The 16,877-nt window shown below is 31.3% G+C and overlaps 1 protein-coding gene across 5 annotated transcripts in view; it reads left to right on the top strand.

Moving 5' to 3' along the window:
* Positions 1 to 1,250: 1,250 nt before the first annotated feature.
* Positions 1,251 to 16,877, top strand: part of snu (ABC-type transporter snustorr) — a 112,423-nt gene continuing 96,796 nt past the window's right edge. For 2 of the 5 annotated variants that reach the window (XM_075294683.1, XM_075294667.1), the window contains exon 1: positions 2,069 to 2,271. The gene's annotated coding sequence lies outside the window, so the exon portion shown is untranslated. Of the gene's footprint in view, positions 1,350 to 2,068; positions 2,404 to 16,877 lie in introns of those variants that run through there. The other 3 variants (XM_075294672.1, XM_075294677.1, XM_075294688.1) reach the window with 3 other exon arrangements.

Below are 16,877 nucleotides of genomic sequence, written 5' to 3'. Positions count from 1 at the left end.
AATAATGGTTATTAAAATTACAAATTAGTTTGTTGCAGGAAAATTAACAAATTTTATTATTGGTTTTCCAACAAAAGTTATTGGTTCTCAAACTTATTTTTATCTGTGTGGATGGTGGATGGATACATTTAACCTTCCAGTGCTACACTTTTTCTGCCAGCTGATAAAATAGTCCAGGTTTACGATACAAAAGCAAGAAAACAAAACAAGTAAAAACTCAATACGATAAAATCCAGTATACAGTACAAAGTGTCTGTAGAGTTTTGACTAATTTTTGTTTTTATTTTACCAATTTTTGCTGTCTTTTGGTGTGTTTTACTAAAAGCTTCCCGTTTTATCGAAGATCGTCTAAGAAATTCTTGAATTATATAAAATCATAAAAAACAGAGCACTGCTACAACTATTGAGCGTACCTAAATGTACCAAATGTTCCATCACAGTTATTGAGGGTTAGCAGTGGTGAGTTTCTTTTGTTGTCATCTTTTTTGTGTTGCCAAAAAAAGCTTTCGTAAGTCTAACACAAGGAAGACACTATTACAGCACTCGGCAGAGATGAGAGAGCCAAAAAAGCTTTTGCTCTAGGAAAATATGGTTAAAACGAATAAGCCATACGAGAGAGCCCATTTGTGATTACATTCTGTTTTGACTTTTACATTCCAACCCTGGTTGTAATGGTGGTGGTGGTTGCATGTAAAGGCATTTTTGAGCTCAAAGGAAAACGAGAGTGAGTGGCTGCTTGGTTGTCTGGTCAAATTGTCTATCGGACTGTTTACCTTATTCTTAATTGCGGTTTTATGGGAATGTCAAGAAAAATATTTCCAAGGAAATCAAAAGAGCATCGTAATAACCTGTGTCTTGGTTTCGTTGTAAGTTAAGGATTTTACGAAAATTGTGTATACATGTGTGTGGATGTGTTTTGTGAATGCATTTGCAAAATAACCAATGCATTTTGGAGGCCGTTCAGTTTTTTCTTTGATGGTTCTTGTTTTTTGCGTTGGGTTGGTTATTTAGATGACCGAATGCATTTTGTTGGTAAGAGAATGGTTGAACGTCAGAGGTGATGAGGTGAATGGTTCGAGCTGAGAACATCGATGTCTCGAGTAGAGTGATGGTGGCCAATGTTAGCTGTTTTGTTTTTGTCAATTGTTACTATGCTACGTCTACGACGTTGACGTCGACGATGAAGAAGAATAAGTGATGTCTGTTGCCCAAAGCTTTGGCTGGTTTGCTTTGACTTATTCAGTTGAGTTTAAGCCACATAGCGTTAACGTTGTGCCTTATTATAGCCGTCGCAGTAAAAACCCCCCCAAACAAAATAAAGCTACGACGTATCGCTTTGATTCGGTTTTGTGAGTGCTTTATTTTAATTTTGTTGTGCTTTTTTTGAACGGCCTACAGAGACTCGAAGAAAGCGGTAGTAAGGTGTCTAAAATACAGGAAAAACGTCAACAATGACAATCTTTTAGTTAAACTATTACCGCAAAATTCGCTCCCCTTGCGCAGCGCCCACCATTGGACTCTTCACCTCTAATACTTCTATTAAATAATTGAGCAAACACGTTCAGAAACACTCTTGGACAAACACTGACTGACTGACTGACTTTGTTTTTGGTATTTCACATATGGGATTGCAATACTTGTTGGCTTGGCTATTTGTTCATAGATCAACCCCTTTTCCCTTCGTACGCTCTTCGTCGAAGTAGACTGTGATACTTCTTGCTCTCCCCCTCCATAGCAAATCAGTGAGTGTAAAGTGCGAATTTAGCAACGTCAAAAGAAACTTCACAAAACTATATGTGTATATAAATCCAACAGACAAACTATATTTTTTTTGTGAGTACTACCGACCCAAAACATTAAGAAATCAACTTTTAATACCAGAAAACAAACAGACCGACAATATCTAGCTGGTCTTGGAGTGTGCGCGAGTGTTATTTCAGAGTGTATCGAAGCTCGTATATGCGCGTGTGTGTGTGCTTGAGCGTTAAGCGGACTGTGAGAGCATCATCTCTTGAAGAGTTTGATCGTCAGAGCGAATCTGAGACATTGGTCTGATGACAGTTTGTTAGCTGAAATAAGCTTAAGTTGTCGATGACGACGTTAACGTCGAAAAGTGTCGCCGCCAACGTTTTGTTTGGCTTAACAAAAAACGTTAAGATTTAGTACCAATTCGTCGTTGTACTGAAACACTTGATTTTAGCGTAAAGCAAGCGTTCAGAACATCCAACAAAAATCAAAGTGTGAAAAAATAAAAATTCTTGAGATTTCAAAGTAAGTTTAAATGAGTAGTGCAGAAACTTTAAAACGAAACGCATATGAGATAGCAAAATCATTTAAACTAACCCAAGTGAATGTGTGTGCATTGGTGAATACGCTCGTGCGTTTGTGTGCCTACTTTTGGTGGTGGGTGACAAAATCAATCATTGACGCAAACGTAATAGCAAGTGCTTGTGTCTTAAGTCTTTTGTTTTAAGAAGCAAAGAAAAATCATCAAAATCAATGAACAACTCATTAATGGGATAATTCAATTTAATGTTTGCCAAAGAAAACCAAAAACACATCAAAATAAATCTCTAAAAAATAAACATTGTTCCAAAAATTTTATTACATAAAAATCGAAAATTAAAGAAACGAAAACAAAAACGCAAAGCAAAAATTTAATTGAAGAAAAAAATTAAACCACCATAGAAATAAAGGCAATATAAAAATAAGCCATACAAAATACTCTATCGATGAAAAGTTGAAGCCGAAAAAATCCAAACAATCAACAAACTCTTCGAGTGTAGAAAAAATCCATCTTTGGGGATTTATTTTTTTTTTCTACAAGCGGAGTTTGACCGAATAAATTTGTGTTAATTACAGTAATCTTAAAATATTTGGCGAAATTAAAAACTTTTTTTTTAAAATATTTCAAAAACTTGAGAAAAATGTAAGTAATCTCCCTTAAATTATGTTTGTTTTTTCTTTACCGATATTTTTCAAATTACCAAACCACAACTGATTATACCACACAAGGTTTTGCAATATATCAAATTATAATTATATAATTTTTATAGGCTATTGTTTGAAAATAAAATATATAGACAGGTAGGAAAATATAATTCATTTGTTTATATATATATTTTTTTTAGCGAAATGTCATTCTATTGTTTTCCGATCGGCATATTAATTTGCTAATTATTGAAAAAAAAACAAAGAAATATATGTTTTAAAAAATATACAATAGAAAAAAAGTAATATTAGTAAATTAAAAAAAGTAAAAAAAAAATATTTGAAAATATCTGTATTACAAGTGTATACTTTGGTTGTGAACTTTGGGACATTGTTTTAGCCTCTTTAGATTAGAATTTTGGTTAATTGTGAATCAGTATTAATCAAACTTTGACAATCTTTCCTGCCCTCTCAGCAATGTGTGTTCAATAGTTACGTGGTATTTGAAGATATTTCGTTTTAATCTAGAGATATTTGCAAAAGTTAGTAAACAAAGTTTAAATTTAGGTACCGTTTAAATTTGCTAGACCGATATTTAAGGTCAATTGAAAAGGTAATGGCCTAATATCCACAATATTTTCTCTGGCCAAATTTAATAGTTTTTCATAACACGCTTCAAGGGTGATACACTGATTATAGCGACCCTTAATCTTTTCGGTAACAGTTTGATAGTCCCTTGCTATGGACTGAATAGTCTAAGTGAGCCTGAATCTTAATCGGGCTGCCACTTTAACCTGACCTAACCTAGTCCCTTGCTTGAAAATAGGTTACGGGAAGCCAGTTTTCTTTTGAGAACTAAGAGCAGAAAAATAGATCTTGAGAAGAAATGCTACTCCTTCCTTTCCTTTCACCAATGAAAACTATCCAAAACACAGGCTTCATAACCTTTCTAGTTGCATGCGAAGAAGAAATATGATTATTCCAAACATGTTTCAAGAGCATAATGTAACCTTTTTAACGGGAAATTGGCAACACGTTTGACTGTGGAGTCTTTCCAGGAGAAAGCTAATAAAAATCGAGCCCTACATTTGTGTGGAACAAGATTTAAATGTGGCCCGGTGTTTGGAATTTCGAGATTTAAAGGGTACTTTTTCGAGTTATCCAGAGCAAAGCTTTGATAAAATCGCTTAATGAATGGGGAATACATTTGGTCAAATTGAAGAAGGAAGTATATATTTTTTTGGGATATCTCTCTCTGCCCCAACTATGTAAATCTGAATCGACAAAAATTACATATTGTAGTAAATACAAAGAATTACGGTCCCAAATTTTAACAAGAAATTTTAATAAATTCATGCAAAAATTTGTATGTAAGTCATATTTAACAATAATACGATTTTACTACATTCAATAGATTTTACCCTTGTTGTAAAAAACTGCATTTCAAAATTCATTTAAAATCAGCTTAGAACTATGACTTGTATCTTACGAATAAAAATAGAGGGTTGAGACAGACAGACACTCCCCAAGAGAAGCAATTCTAAGTTGCTCACTATATATATTATGGGGTCCAGGGTCAATGAACTATAAGCTGAAGGGTATGAAAAGGGTGATACATCGCTCAACCGAAAAATGTTTCAAGATGAGATATCCAATTTTCAGTTCAGAAGTTTCTAATACCTTCATTGAAAATTTCAAGTCATTTGGTTCATCTAAATTAAGAAGTGAGTTCTGGTAGATGGGAAATATTGCCCTTTTGATTTATTTTCTATCCCACATAACTCTGTTCAGTTGTGTCCATAAAAAATTAATATGGACCGCTTTATAAAGCTTTATTATGCCTAAAAAGGTGGACATGTCTCACCTACCCACTTCTCACTTCAAATTAAGTTGATTTATTCAAAGAGGTTATGTGCTTTTAAGTATAGTTAAATATGCGAGAAAACGATATCGCCTTCTGCATTAAGAAAATAATAATTATGGTAGAGTTTGATGTTGGCTGAAACCTATATGAATACGATACAAAACTATAAGTTTAACTCTTGTTAAATAAAAATGAAGTAAATTAATATATTTTAAACTGAATGATTTTCTCCATAGCTAAATGTAAAAAAATCTGAGTAAATTATTAACCCCTATTAACTTCTAAACCGTGCTATGTACATATCTGTAATCTTGCATATATATTTCATATGCCAGTTAGAAACGTAACTGCTGAAATTTTTTCAGTTAAAGTTAACCAGAGAAAATATATTTCCATTTTTCTTTCTGTTAACAGACAGTTAAAGCCTAACAGAGCTACATGAAAATGACCTTAAGTGTTTGAAAGTTTTCAAATTCTTATAAACGTATTCTCAAAAAATTCCATTGATACTGTGTACTTATCGCCACTGTAGTTAAAGATCAATCATAGAAAATATTACACGTATCCTCACCTTGTAAAACTATTCTTAACAAAAAGCTTAATGTTTATCATGGATTTATTTAAATCATCTTGATAATGTTCAAGAATTTTAAAATGTAATACAACAAACAATATTTTCAAACAATTTTTATCGTACTAAATAACGATGACTACAATTATTAATCGTATTTAACTGATGTATGTAGCTTGCCTTGCTCATGCGGATAGCGTGACTGCTATGCCTCTTGCGACAGTAAAACTCGGAAGTGATTATTTTTTTTGTCTAAATATTTAATGTAATCATTTAAAATCGTTTTAAATTTCAAATAATTATAGTTTTTCATGGCATTTGTAAGGCCTGAGAAATTGTTGCATTATTTCAGTGAAAATTATCTTCTTTAGAGCAAATAGGTTATCATACCAGTTTTACAAAATCAAATTTGATATTAATAATTTGGCAAAAAAAAAAAAACATAATAATTCCAAAAAAAATTCCTTACATCACACATTTTGTCAAGAATTGTTTCGCTCTTCTTTTGCAACTTACATTAGTGAAATTTTTCTAATTTGTATATATGCCATGGTTAAAATTTCAAGGGCCGATTTAGGAAATTATTGTAATTTTATTTTATTATGATATATTGGTATTACTCAATTATGTATGAAACAAAATATCGGCCAAATGGGCGCCGCGACCTCGGTGGCACACCTTCATCCGATGGTCCAAATTTTCGATGACGCTGAGGCATAATGGAGGTCCTATGTCGTTAATGTGCCGAATTATCTCATCCTTTAGCTCTTGAATTGTTGATGGCTTATCGACGTACACCTTTTCTTTCAAATAACCCCAAAGAAAAAAGTCCAACGGTGTCAAATCACATGATCTTGGCGGCCAATTGATATCGCCGTTACGTGAGATAATACCGCCATTGAATTTGTTGCGCAAAAGAGCAATTGTTTCGTTAGCTGTGTGGCAAGTGGCACCGTCCTGCTGAAACCACATATCGTCCACATCCATATCTTCCAATTCGGGCCATAAAAAGTTCGTTACCATCTCACGATAGCGAACACCATTCACAGTAACTGCCTGACCGGCCTCATTTTGGAAAAAATACGGCCCGATGATGCCGCCAGCCCATAAACCGCACCAAACAGTCACTCTTTGTGGGTGCATTGGTTTTTCGACAATCACTCTTGGATTCTCATTCGCCCAAATGCGGCAATTCTGTTTATTGACGAATCCACTGAAGTGAAAATGTGTCTCATCACTGAAGATGATTTTCTTCGAAAATTGATCATCCACTGTTGCCATTTCTTGGAACCATTCTGCCCATTCACGACGTCCATGGTTCAAATTGAGTAAGTCTGAAATAGAGAAATGTCAAATAAAATTCGGAAAAAAAACTTGACGTTTAGGTGTGGTTCACATTCAACATCGGCCCTTACAATTTAACCACCCTTTACGGAAATAAGAATGTGAAGCCATACTTTCTTATTGTAACAGGAGCAATATTGACTTTTCGTGATTAGTTTGAAAATTTCTATAGTGTAATGAAATTTGTTGAACCAACAGCAAGATATAGTACTCGAGGATGTTTTTTAAGAGGTAGCGAGATAAAACCTCTCTTAGTGTGTAAACATAACCTTAACGGTAGGCGAAACATTTTTCCGTGACGACCTTGTCGCCAAACTTTTCCTCTTTTCTTGTTTCCGAGTGCTTTTTGATGTCAATATTACATGACAAGTAATGAAAAAAAAAAATTTTGATAAGCAATGACAACACTATTCCATTTGCCACCAAGAAACTAGCTGTCTCGGTATTCCCCAGGGAAAACTTCTTGTTACGAATATACCCTGGCAAAAATGTGGAAATACTTCTAACAAATATACCAATTTTCAAGTCGATAATTGCCCCCAGGAGGGTCAAGAAATCAAACCAACAAAGGGATAACGCACACTCAAAAAAAGTGAACTCTCCATTTCACTAAAGCCAATTTAACTTTATTTTAGTTAATTGAGTTATTATGTTCGGAGAAAGTTTCCTTTACTCTAATTTTTTGCGTACATTAGTTAAATTAACTAAAAAAAAATAATAGTTCATTATTTCTTTAATTTTGTTACTTTTACTACAAATGCGTCCATCATGAACTAAAGACGTTCTTGCAATTTTGAACTCCAATTTTTTTCTTCAAACTACAAAATTTTCCTTAAAAAGTGAAAAAAATTAATTATATCTAATAAATTTTCTTGAATTTGTCGAAAAATATTTAATTAATTTTGTGATATCGGCGTGATGCCAGCATTTGTAATACTGTTTGGTAAAAATTTTCTATAAATATTCAAAATTTTCTAAAATTAACCAAATGTTTTCTTTCTGGTGGGTTCACTGATTTTTCAGTGCAGATGATTATTTTGTACAAAATTTGATAAAACTCGGCAATTATATTAGAGTAATATAATTATGTTTGGGAAAATCGGGTCATATATACACCCACACAAAAAATCGCTTCTGTAACATATACTCCCAAACATATTTTGCTTTAAGCATATACATTTTTGGGTATTGCCCAAACATTTATATGTTTGATCTCTTCCAATATATAATATGTTTGAAAGCATATTGGTCTAAACAATATATGTTTGGGTGGTCTAAGTTCCAAACATTTTGTATTTTTGCATCCAAATTCAATAATGTTGTCTTCCAAAAAATAATATGTTATTATGTGAACATATAATATGTTTGGAAGCATTTTGCACCCAAAAATATTATATTCTTAAAAAAAATTCTCCCAAACAATATTGTGCTCAAAATTTTATTTATTTATTTATATATTTACAATCATAACGAATTATGAAAATAAACAGGTAATTTAGGTGCTAACAACATAGGTTTTCGACCTGAATGCTCAAAATTTTGTTTCTGCCTAATTGTATATTCCCCCACATCTTTCTCACTTCCACGAGATTTTTTAGTTCTTAGCAACTTTTTCTGTAATACAAACATTGTAGAAGAAATTATTCAATTTTATGATTTTTTTTATTTTAATTTTACCTTTTGCCGGACGGGGATTCGAACAGCGGACCACACAGTTTGTAAGGATCAAAGAAGTAGCTGATCAATTGCCCAAGGGAAAATAAAATGTTAATTTTGTAATAACAAGCAACAACCACCAACTTAATTCAATATCGCTCCCTGTTAAATAGCGCTCCAAGCTACTAAACACATATATGTTTATAGGCTATTTCTAAATTAATATATGTTTGCATCCAAGCATATTATATTTACAAACATTTTATGTCCCAAACATAATATGTTCTAACATATTAACATATATGTCCCAAACATATTATGCTTGTTTATGAACATTATATGCTTGCACTCAAAAATATTGTGTTTAAAAATTTGTGTTCCAAACATATAATGTTTATAGCCAAACATATGAAAAACAGTCTTTTTCATCCGTGTAGGATTACCTTGTGCTAAATTCAAATTAGATCGATTGTGAAATGAGAATAATATGACCATATTTGTGGAATTCGTTGGATAAGTAAATATGTAACACTATATCCAAAGTTGATCCGATTTTATTCAGATTGGCAATCGCTATTGCACCGTAAAAATACCCAGTAACAACTTGTAGATTGTAGATAACAGACAGACGAACGGATAACAAGTGATCTGAGCCGCTGATATATGGCGGGCAGATTAAGTGTACCTTAAAAATTTTCTGAATTAGAATATACAAATAATGTGGAAAAGTGTACGAAGATAATTAAGATGTGAATCGAATGGGAAGGTAGAGTTAATACCAAGTATACCGGTATGAAATGAGCGTTTTTTTTTCACGTGGCACCCATTTTCCACACTTTTGGATTTTTCCCACAGCTTTTAAACGATCAGAAATTGTTTGTTGTGCAACATTTAATATTGATCTCATTTGATTTTGACTCTTCGTCTAAATCGTGTGCAATTCGGCATCTTCAAACTTTTTTGGTAGTCTTCCAAGTTCCAAGTTCCACGTTCCTCATTTCTCACATCAAAATCATTATTTTTGAACAATTGAAACCATCTTTTGCATGTTGCTTCTGATAGAGCATGATCACCATATGCCTCGAAAAGCATCCGATGCGACTTTGCAGCACTTTGATTCAAATGAAAAAAAAACGCTTCATCACTTTCCGCAAATCATCACTTTCTGGTACAAAATTCGACATTTTTAACACGATGAAAAAATATGATGGTGTCTGTTCAATGAATTTATGTATACTAAATATTTTTCACAGATATCATAGCAAACAAACACAAAAAAAAAAATAATGACTCGTTCACTACAAATGTTCCCTATCGAGACATTTGTATCTTGACGAACACTTCATACCTGGTAAAGGGATTTAAAAGGAGGATTTTGAGTCGATCTGTATGTAGATTATTGGCCCAATATTAGAACATATATATTTGATAGATTATACGCAAATATGCATTTTATATCTTCATAAAATGAACAACCGTAATACAAGCATTATTTTTATTTATAAAATATGAATATTTTATTAAATTGTATGTAAAAAATTCAAAAAATCCAATTTTAATTACAAAAATTTATTCCGAATCAATAAATAATGAAGAATAATAGCCTGAGTTACAAGTAATCTTGTTTTGAAGTTCGGTTCCGGTAATAAATTTCAAAAATAAAGATTTTAATTTTATTAAACTTGGAACTTTTACACATTTCAAATACCAATAATAAAAACATCTGTAAAAATTTTGTAATCACCAACAATTATTACAATTTTATAATGAATTTTAATTTTTATGGATTTCTAATGAGTGCAAAAAAATATCAATGACTAATTACTTATGTAACTCAGGCGAAAGTACTATTAAGCGTAATTACACTTAACTTAAACAATACACAGAGATATAAGTATTTGTTAACCTTTAGCCATAATTCTAATATTGACTTATGATTAAAACAGAAATGTTCTTCAATCAATATTAATCGTACCGGCAATTAATAACGGCAAGTTCAGAGTCTTTTGATCCAGCTCGTAATTCTTTTCTTAACTCTACCTTCCCATTCGATTCACATCTTAATTATCTATCTATATTAATTAATTCCGTATGTATTTAACTATTTTCTAATCCATTTAATTATTGGTAGCCTTTAACTTGGCAGAAAATATTTCCTTTCCGAGTTCTGACGCTTTCAGAGAAAAAAAAAATTGTATTTTTCTGTGTGATCTGCTGATGAATACAAAGTCCAATGGCCAATGGTTAATTAAGACAGTAAATAGCAACAGACAATTTTAGCGTCTAAAACAATCTTACAATAAAATAATGATGAAGGTGGGCCAAATGTCAATTACCAGTTTGGAATAAGTGTTTATGATTTCTAGAAATCAAGTTAATGTGCTGGTTTGAGTCAAACAAGTGATTACCTTCAAATTATAGTAGTCTAAGTCGAAATTCAAAGTTGTTTTTGGAATACTACCTAAGTTTTTATTTGTATAAAATTTGCTTGTAATTCGACTTAGAAACTTGGATTTGTTTTCTAGTCATTACATTATGTTATTTTTATCTGCATGATTCCTTAGAGCCTATGGAATTAACAAAAACGGAAAGGTTCTTCAAAACAATATGAAGTCGAGTTAGCCTATTATAGATATAAGAAAAATGTAATGTTATTGAAGTCAACAAAATGATAATGATTTTTATGATTAGAACTACTCATGAAGATGCATTAATTATTCCCAGCAAAAAAATTTGGAAGTTCTTCCACAGGAACAACTTTAAAAGCACTTCCAGAAGATGTACTCCCAATGATGTTCTTTATTTAAACTACACAGGAAGTTCTTTTAATTCAATTTTTTATAATTTGCTTTTTTCATATTTTTAATGGGTAATGTTAACTTTTTTGTTTCAAATAGGTTCAAATCAGAGTAAGAATTCTTAAAATGGTACAAATTAATTAATTTTTTTTTCGAAAAAATGAAAAAATTGTGAATTTTTGAAAATATTTGAAGTCAAACGTTTCAGACAAGCGTTAGAATCCATTAAAAATTATAAAAAATTATAAAAATGATTTATTTGACATTCACAGACATTTTTAATTTACATCCAAAACATTGAATTCGGATCACACCTAAAGAAGTGATACAAATTCAGTGCAACGGCTGTTGAAACGGCTGTTGAAATGAAATGACGGATCATTGCTTCTGCGTCAATTTTGCACCACTTCCGGATCCAAAAAGAACATTTTCATTACTTTTTTGGCGACGCTTTCTTTGCTGGGTTATGGAATATTCAATTTTATTTAAGAGTAAGAGTGATTTGTTTTTAGAATAATAGTAATTTTGAAAATAATATAGGTACAAGATATATAAGTAGCTGTGCGGTAGATAGACAATAACGCAATTGTTTTATCTGCCCTAATGGTGATTCATTTCCTCTTTGTAATGGTGGGGTGATATTTCTGAGTATTTTAAAGGTTGTATAAGTGATCATCACCATGTAATATGGCTCATGTAATTAAGCCATTAATAGAATCTGTCAACACTTAATAATTCCCTGTAAAAACTGGTTAACCACTAGTGATAACTCCAGCATTACCGGTAGTAAAAAACTTACTACTTGCAGCATTACCGGGAATCGAAAAATAATAGACAAAAAGTCATTCTTTTTCTCATTACCAGTAATTTAAATCGTACTACTCTCAGCATTACCAATGTTACCAGTCGCCAACTACGAAACACATCACATTTCCGACCCCGTTCGAATCCTGCCGAGACCCATATTTTTAAAATAATTTTTTTTCTTATTAAATATTTTTGAATTCCTCAGGGTCATATGAATTCCTCAGGGTCATATAAATGGAGTTTTCTTCAAAAATTTAAATTATTTTTTTTTTTTTTAATTTATAAGAGATCTATAAATTGAAATAAGAGCAAGACTTTTTGGGCGTATTTATGATAAAGCTATTATTTTTGAAGAGTTTGCATGCTTACGACGAAGTATCTATTTCTAGTAAGCTTGCACCGAAATATTTTCCTCCAATTCTTTGCAATAGGAGTTTTTGTTAGTAAGAGTAATATAAAATCTATAATATTTAATTTAATATTAATGAGAAGCTGTTTATCGAATTTGACTAATATTGACAGTCAAATCGAGAAATTCAAGTCCTATGTCATCAATAGCAGAACTAATTATATTTTCGAGGCCTTTAATCGTTGCTACTTAAATTACAAGCTTTTTGGAGGCTAAATGTGATCACCTCTTCGAGGTATAACATGGTTCCGAAACTATTTCCCTAAAAGAGTAATATAACGCCGACTTGTTGAAATTATTTTTTTATTGTCCAGTTTAAATCAGTAAATAATCGAGTTCGAGGATATGAGCTTAATTATTTACTGAGTTACTTTGTACCCGATGCCTTAATTAATGAAATGTCAAGTAACGATTAAAAAATTAATTAGTCCAAGAGAAATGTTAATTGATTCAATTAATTTTTCTGATTGATTTTTGTTTTAATTAAAAATTTAATTTAATTATATTTTTTAAATGTAGTTCTCACTTTAATTAAAAAACTTTTGATCATATTTTTTTCTAATAAAAATAAAAACCACTCGTGATATTTCACTCGTATAGTCCATATTGCTCACTATGAGAACCGAACCGACGCAAAATTTATAACACTATGCTAGCAGTTGAAATATGATTTAAGGATAAAAACCACTCACATTAATTTAGATTAGGTTAGGTATAGTGACAGCCCGTTATTTGAGGCTCACTTAGAATACCAGTCCATTGTGATACCACAGTGGTGAACTTTTCTCTTGGCTTATTCCGAGTTTAGCCGGGTTCAATTTGAGGTTCACTTAGACTACTCAGTCCATTGTGATACCACAGTGGTGAACTCTTATGACTGAATTTTGGCATATTCCGAGTCCAAACGGTGTTTCATATTACGATGATAATACACAGAAATGTCAGCAGCATTAATTATTTGTTTTATTTGTATATATTTACATATACATTAAATAACTAGATACAAAGGCTATCGGTGTAACCCAGACATTATAAGGAGTGATTGACGGTATCGAATGAAACAAAAACCCAATCTTATCACTGTCTACTTCAGTCCTGAAATCCTCACGCACGTCTGTTAGGCCAGTGAGGCAGCCATGTCCAGGGCGAAAACATGACTCTCTTGCCGATATCTAAGAAAATTGCGTTAAATGTGCCATCCGTCATCTGTTTATGCAAAAACTCCTCAAAAATCTTGGAGATTATACAACAGAATTGTTATTGGACAACTTCACAAAAGGAATCACTTTAACATGCTTCCAACCCTTAGAGAAAGACCTGGAAGTTTCAATAGTGTTAAAGTTATTATGTACGGCAGCAGTATTTTCAGAAGTCTTGGATCTATCTCGTCAGACTTTACATTCGCAAAAGTTTGTAAAACAGCAGATACTCCCACAAATTAAACGCAAATCCATGTAAGTCTTTGGACTGTCATTGTAAAAAGCAACATTAATGTCTGTCGTTGGTGTTTTAATGAAGAATTCAATGAATTCATAAACATTGATTGTACAGTCCGGAATATTGGTGAATCTACCATTACCTATATCTTTTTATCAGTTTACACTTTGCGCTTGACTATACAATAGAGCTTAAATGAATAGCGAATTTTTGACTTATCAATCATGGAATTCGTAATACTCCTGATTATGAGGAATTCATCCCTCAAAATAGATGTTTTTAAGCATTTCCACCTCATGTAAGTTATATCCCTTAATTTTTGAACAACGGATTTGATTTAGATGTTATACGATTCGTCCGTATAGTTAAGAAAGTATCATAAAGGTATAATATATTCCTAATAAGAAAATTGATCAAAAAAAAATAATAAATATAAATTAACGTATGTTATCATCTTCATTATTAAAGCTTTTTCAATTAAAAAGTATTTGTTTAAATTCATTTCGTGATTGAGGAAAATGTTTTATATATATAATAAACCAAACCAAATCTTTGTATCGTTTTGTGCTACAGTGAAAACAGTTTGTCTTCTAAATCATTGTGTTTGAAAATTTTAATCGATTTCATACACGTGATTTTATTATAGATTCGTGAATGTATGCCAGTCTAAGAAAACAAAACTGGTCGAAACTATTATGAAATATTATCGTCGTGTTTATGTTCCATTTAAATTTTTAAAAAGTTTCCTACCTAAGCTCTTGGTCAATTTATGTGAAATATTTAATGCAAAGTTTAAAAAAAAAAACATATATTTTGGTTTTTAATTATGTCCAACCAGTTTAGAAAAATAATCTTAGCATTTTGGTCAATAACCTTTGGCTTTAGAAGTTTTACTATCTTTATTGATTGTTCTTTCAGATATCTTCCTGTTTAGGAAATCAATAAACTGTTAAGTCAAGTTGTTATACATACGTGACGACATTAGTTTATTATTAGGTATATTTTTTTTATTATTAAGCGAGATTCTGATAAATTCTGAGCCCCGTTTAAAACAGTAAGAATTTGGTGTAGATGAGTTGACGTACGAGTAGTGGAATAATCCTGATATTAGATACTTCTCTTATGCTTTTGTTTGTATTATCTTTTTCCATCTCATAGATTTGTCATCGCATACGATGACAGAAATAAAACTCTTATCATATAAAATTTAAGTAACTACTTACTATCATCAACAAGTTGAGTAGTTTTGTGAAGTCAATGTATGTATATCAACGGTCTATGAGCAGTCTGCAATTTTTTTGACAAGTCTGCAATTTGTTTTCAAAATTTTTGTATACCGTCTTTATTTTTTGTTTGCCGGCATTTTTCATTATTTTTGTTTTTCGTTAAGAAACGTGATTTTGTCTCCAAGTTCTGAATGAAGAAAGCTTCAAAGTCGAAAAGTAAACAATTCTATGTGAGTTTAAGTTTATACTGAAATCAGAGTTTTGTTTTCGTGGTTCTTTGAGAGAAGAATTGTTTGTGTAAAGTAATTTAATAGTTTTGCATTTTGAGGAAATTGTAAACAAAATTCTCGTTGTCGTAGTTTTACTTAAATATCTATGGATATCAAGGTTAAAGGTTAGTTACTTGATTGCCATATTTTAACTATAATTTCCCTTGACAATTGCTATAATTGGCATGTTTACAAAAATATACGCACACATACAAACATAGAGTTACATTAATAATTATATTGAATAATGTAATGCTAGTAACATTCTAAGGCAACAGAGTTTTGGGTTTTCGTTGAAAAAAGGTTATAACGACTTAATAATGCTTTCAATTTGCTAATGTTGATTTCAAAAGGGCTTCTTATGGTTTCTGGAATATGAAACCACACATGGAGGTATTTCCCTTGTTGTTGTTTAAGAAATGTAATAGTAATTATACAGTACTTTTGTTTAATGTTTTCTTCTTAATTGTTTGTTTAATGGATTACAATTAAAATCAAGAGTTTAATACACTGAGAAAGGAGAGATTTTGGATGGAGCCATAAAGAACACTTTTGAATTTGTATACGATCCCATAGTTTTCGGAATGATTTATTCAAATATTTAAAATATTTGTTACTTAATGGGCATAATATTGATACATTTCCTAAAATCGATTGATATAAGATCGAGAGTATCGGACGATATGGGAGGGACAATACCTATATACAAACCAATGTTTGTATACTTTAACAAAAGCGATTATCAATTTTGTAGCCAATCGCTGAAGAAATTTTATTTTTATAGAAAATTTTGTCAAAATTTTATTTCAATTGAAAATTTTGTAAAAATTTTATTTCTATAGGAAATTTTTGAAAAATTTAATTTCTATAGAAACAATTTTGCAAATTTTTTTTCTATAGAATTTTTTTCCAAAATTTTATTTCTATACAAAATTTTTGCAAAATTTTATTTATATAGAAAATTTTGTCAAACTTTTATTTTCTTTAAAATTCTGTCTCTTGACAATAATCTTCCAGTGAAATTTTTGTTGAAATTTAGTAAAAAGTACCTTTCCGCTCAAAAAATACCTTTTTTGTACTTTCTTAAAAATTGTATTTTCCATCCCTGAGTAACTGGCAAAGTGACCAACATTTTTAAAAGAATATGCACGTTTGGAAATATCTCTTTATTGCTTCCATCGCTGAATTATGCAGGTTCTTTTCGCAGGTTTTGCGCCATTTCATTTACACATGTGTGTTTGGCTGTTTCGTTGTTGTTGCTATCTATGGCCAAACATAGCAAGTCATGTTCACAAAAAGAACAACAAACACACATAAAAAGCAGAAATGCATTTTCCAAAAATGAAATTTGTGGTGCCAGAACAAAAACAATTTGTTTTTACGACCGTCGTTTGACGGGCTTTTCAACTAGTATTATAGGTAAGCGTTTTTTCAAAATAAAACCTCCAGCTTTTCTTCAACATCTTCGATAAGATTTTTCTATGCAGCTAAAAATATATATTTATTTATATAAAAATATTCATTCATTTCGGGGGGGTTTGATACCCCTCATCCCCCCCTGAATA

Source organism: Haematobia irritans, chromosome 1, assembly GCF_050003625.1.
Source record: "Haematobia irritans isolate KBUSLIRL chromosome 1, ASM5000362v1, whole genome shotgun sequence".
NCBI lineage: Eukaryota > Metazoa > Arthropoda > Insecta > Diptera > Muscidae > Haematobia > Haematobia irritans.
The sequence above is the reverse complement of the archived record's forward strand: the minus strand, read 5'-3'. Positions and strand labels throughout refer to the sequence as shown.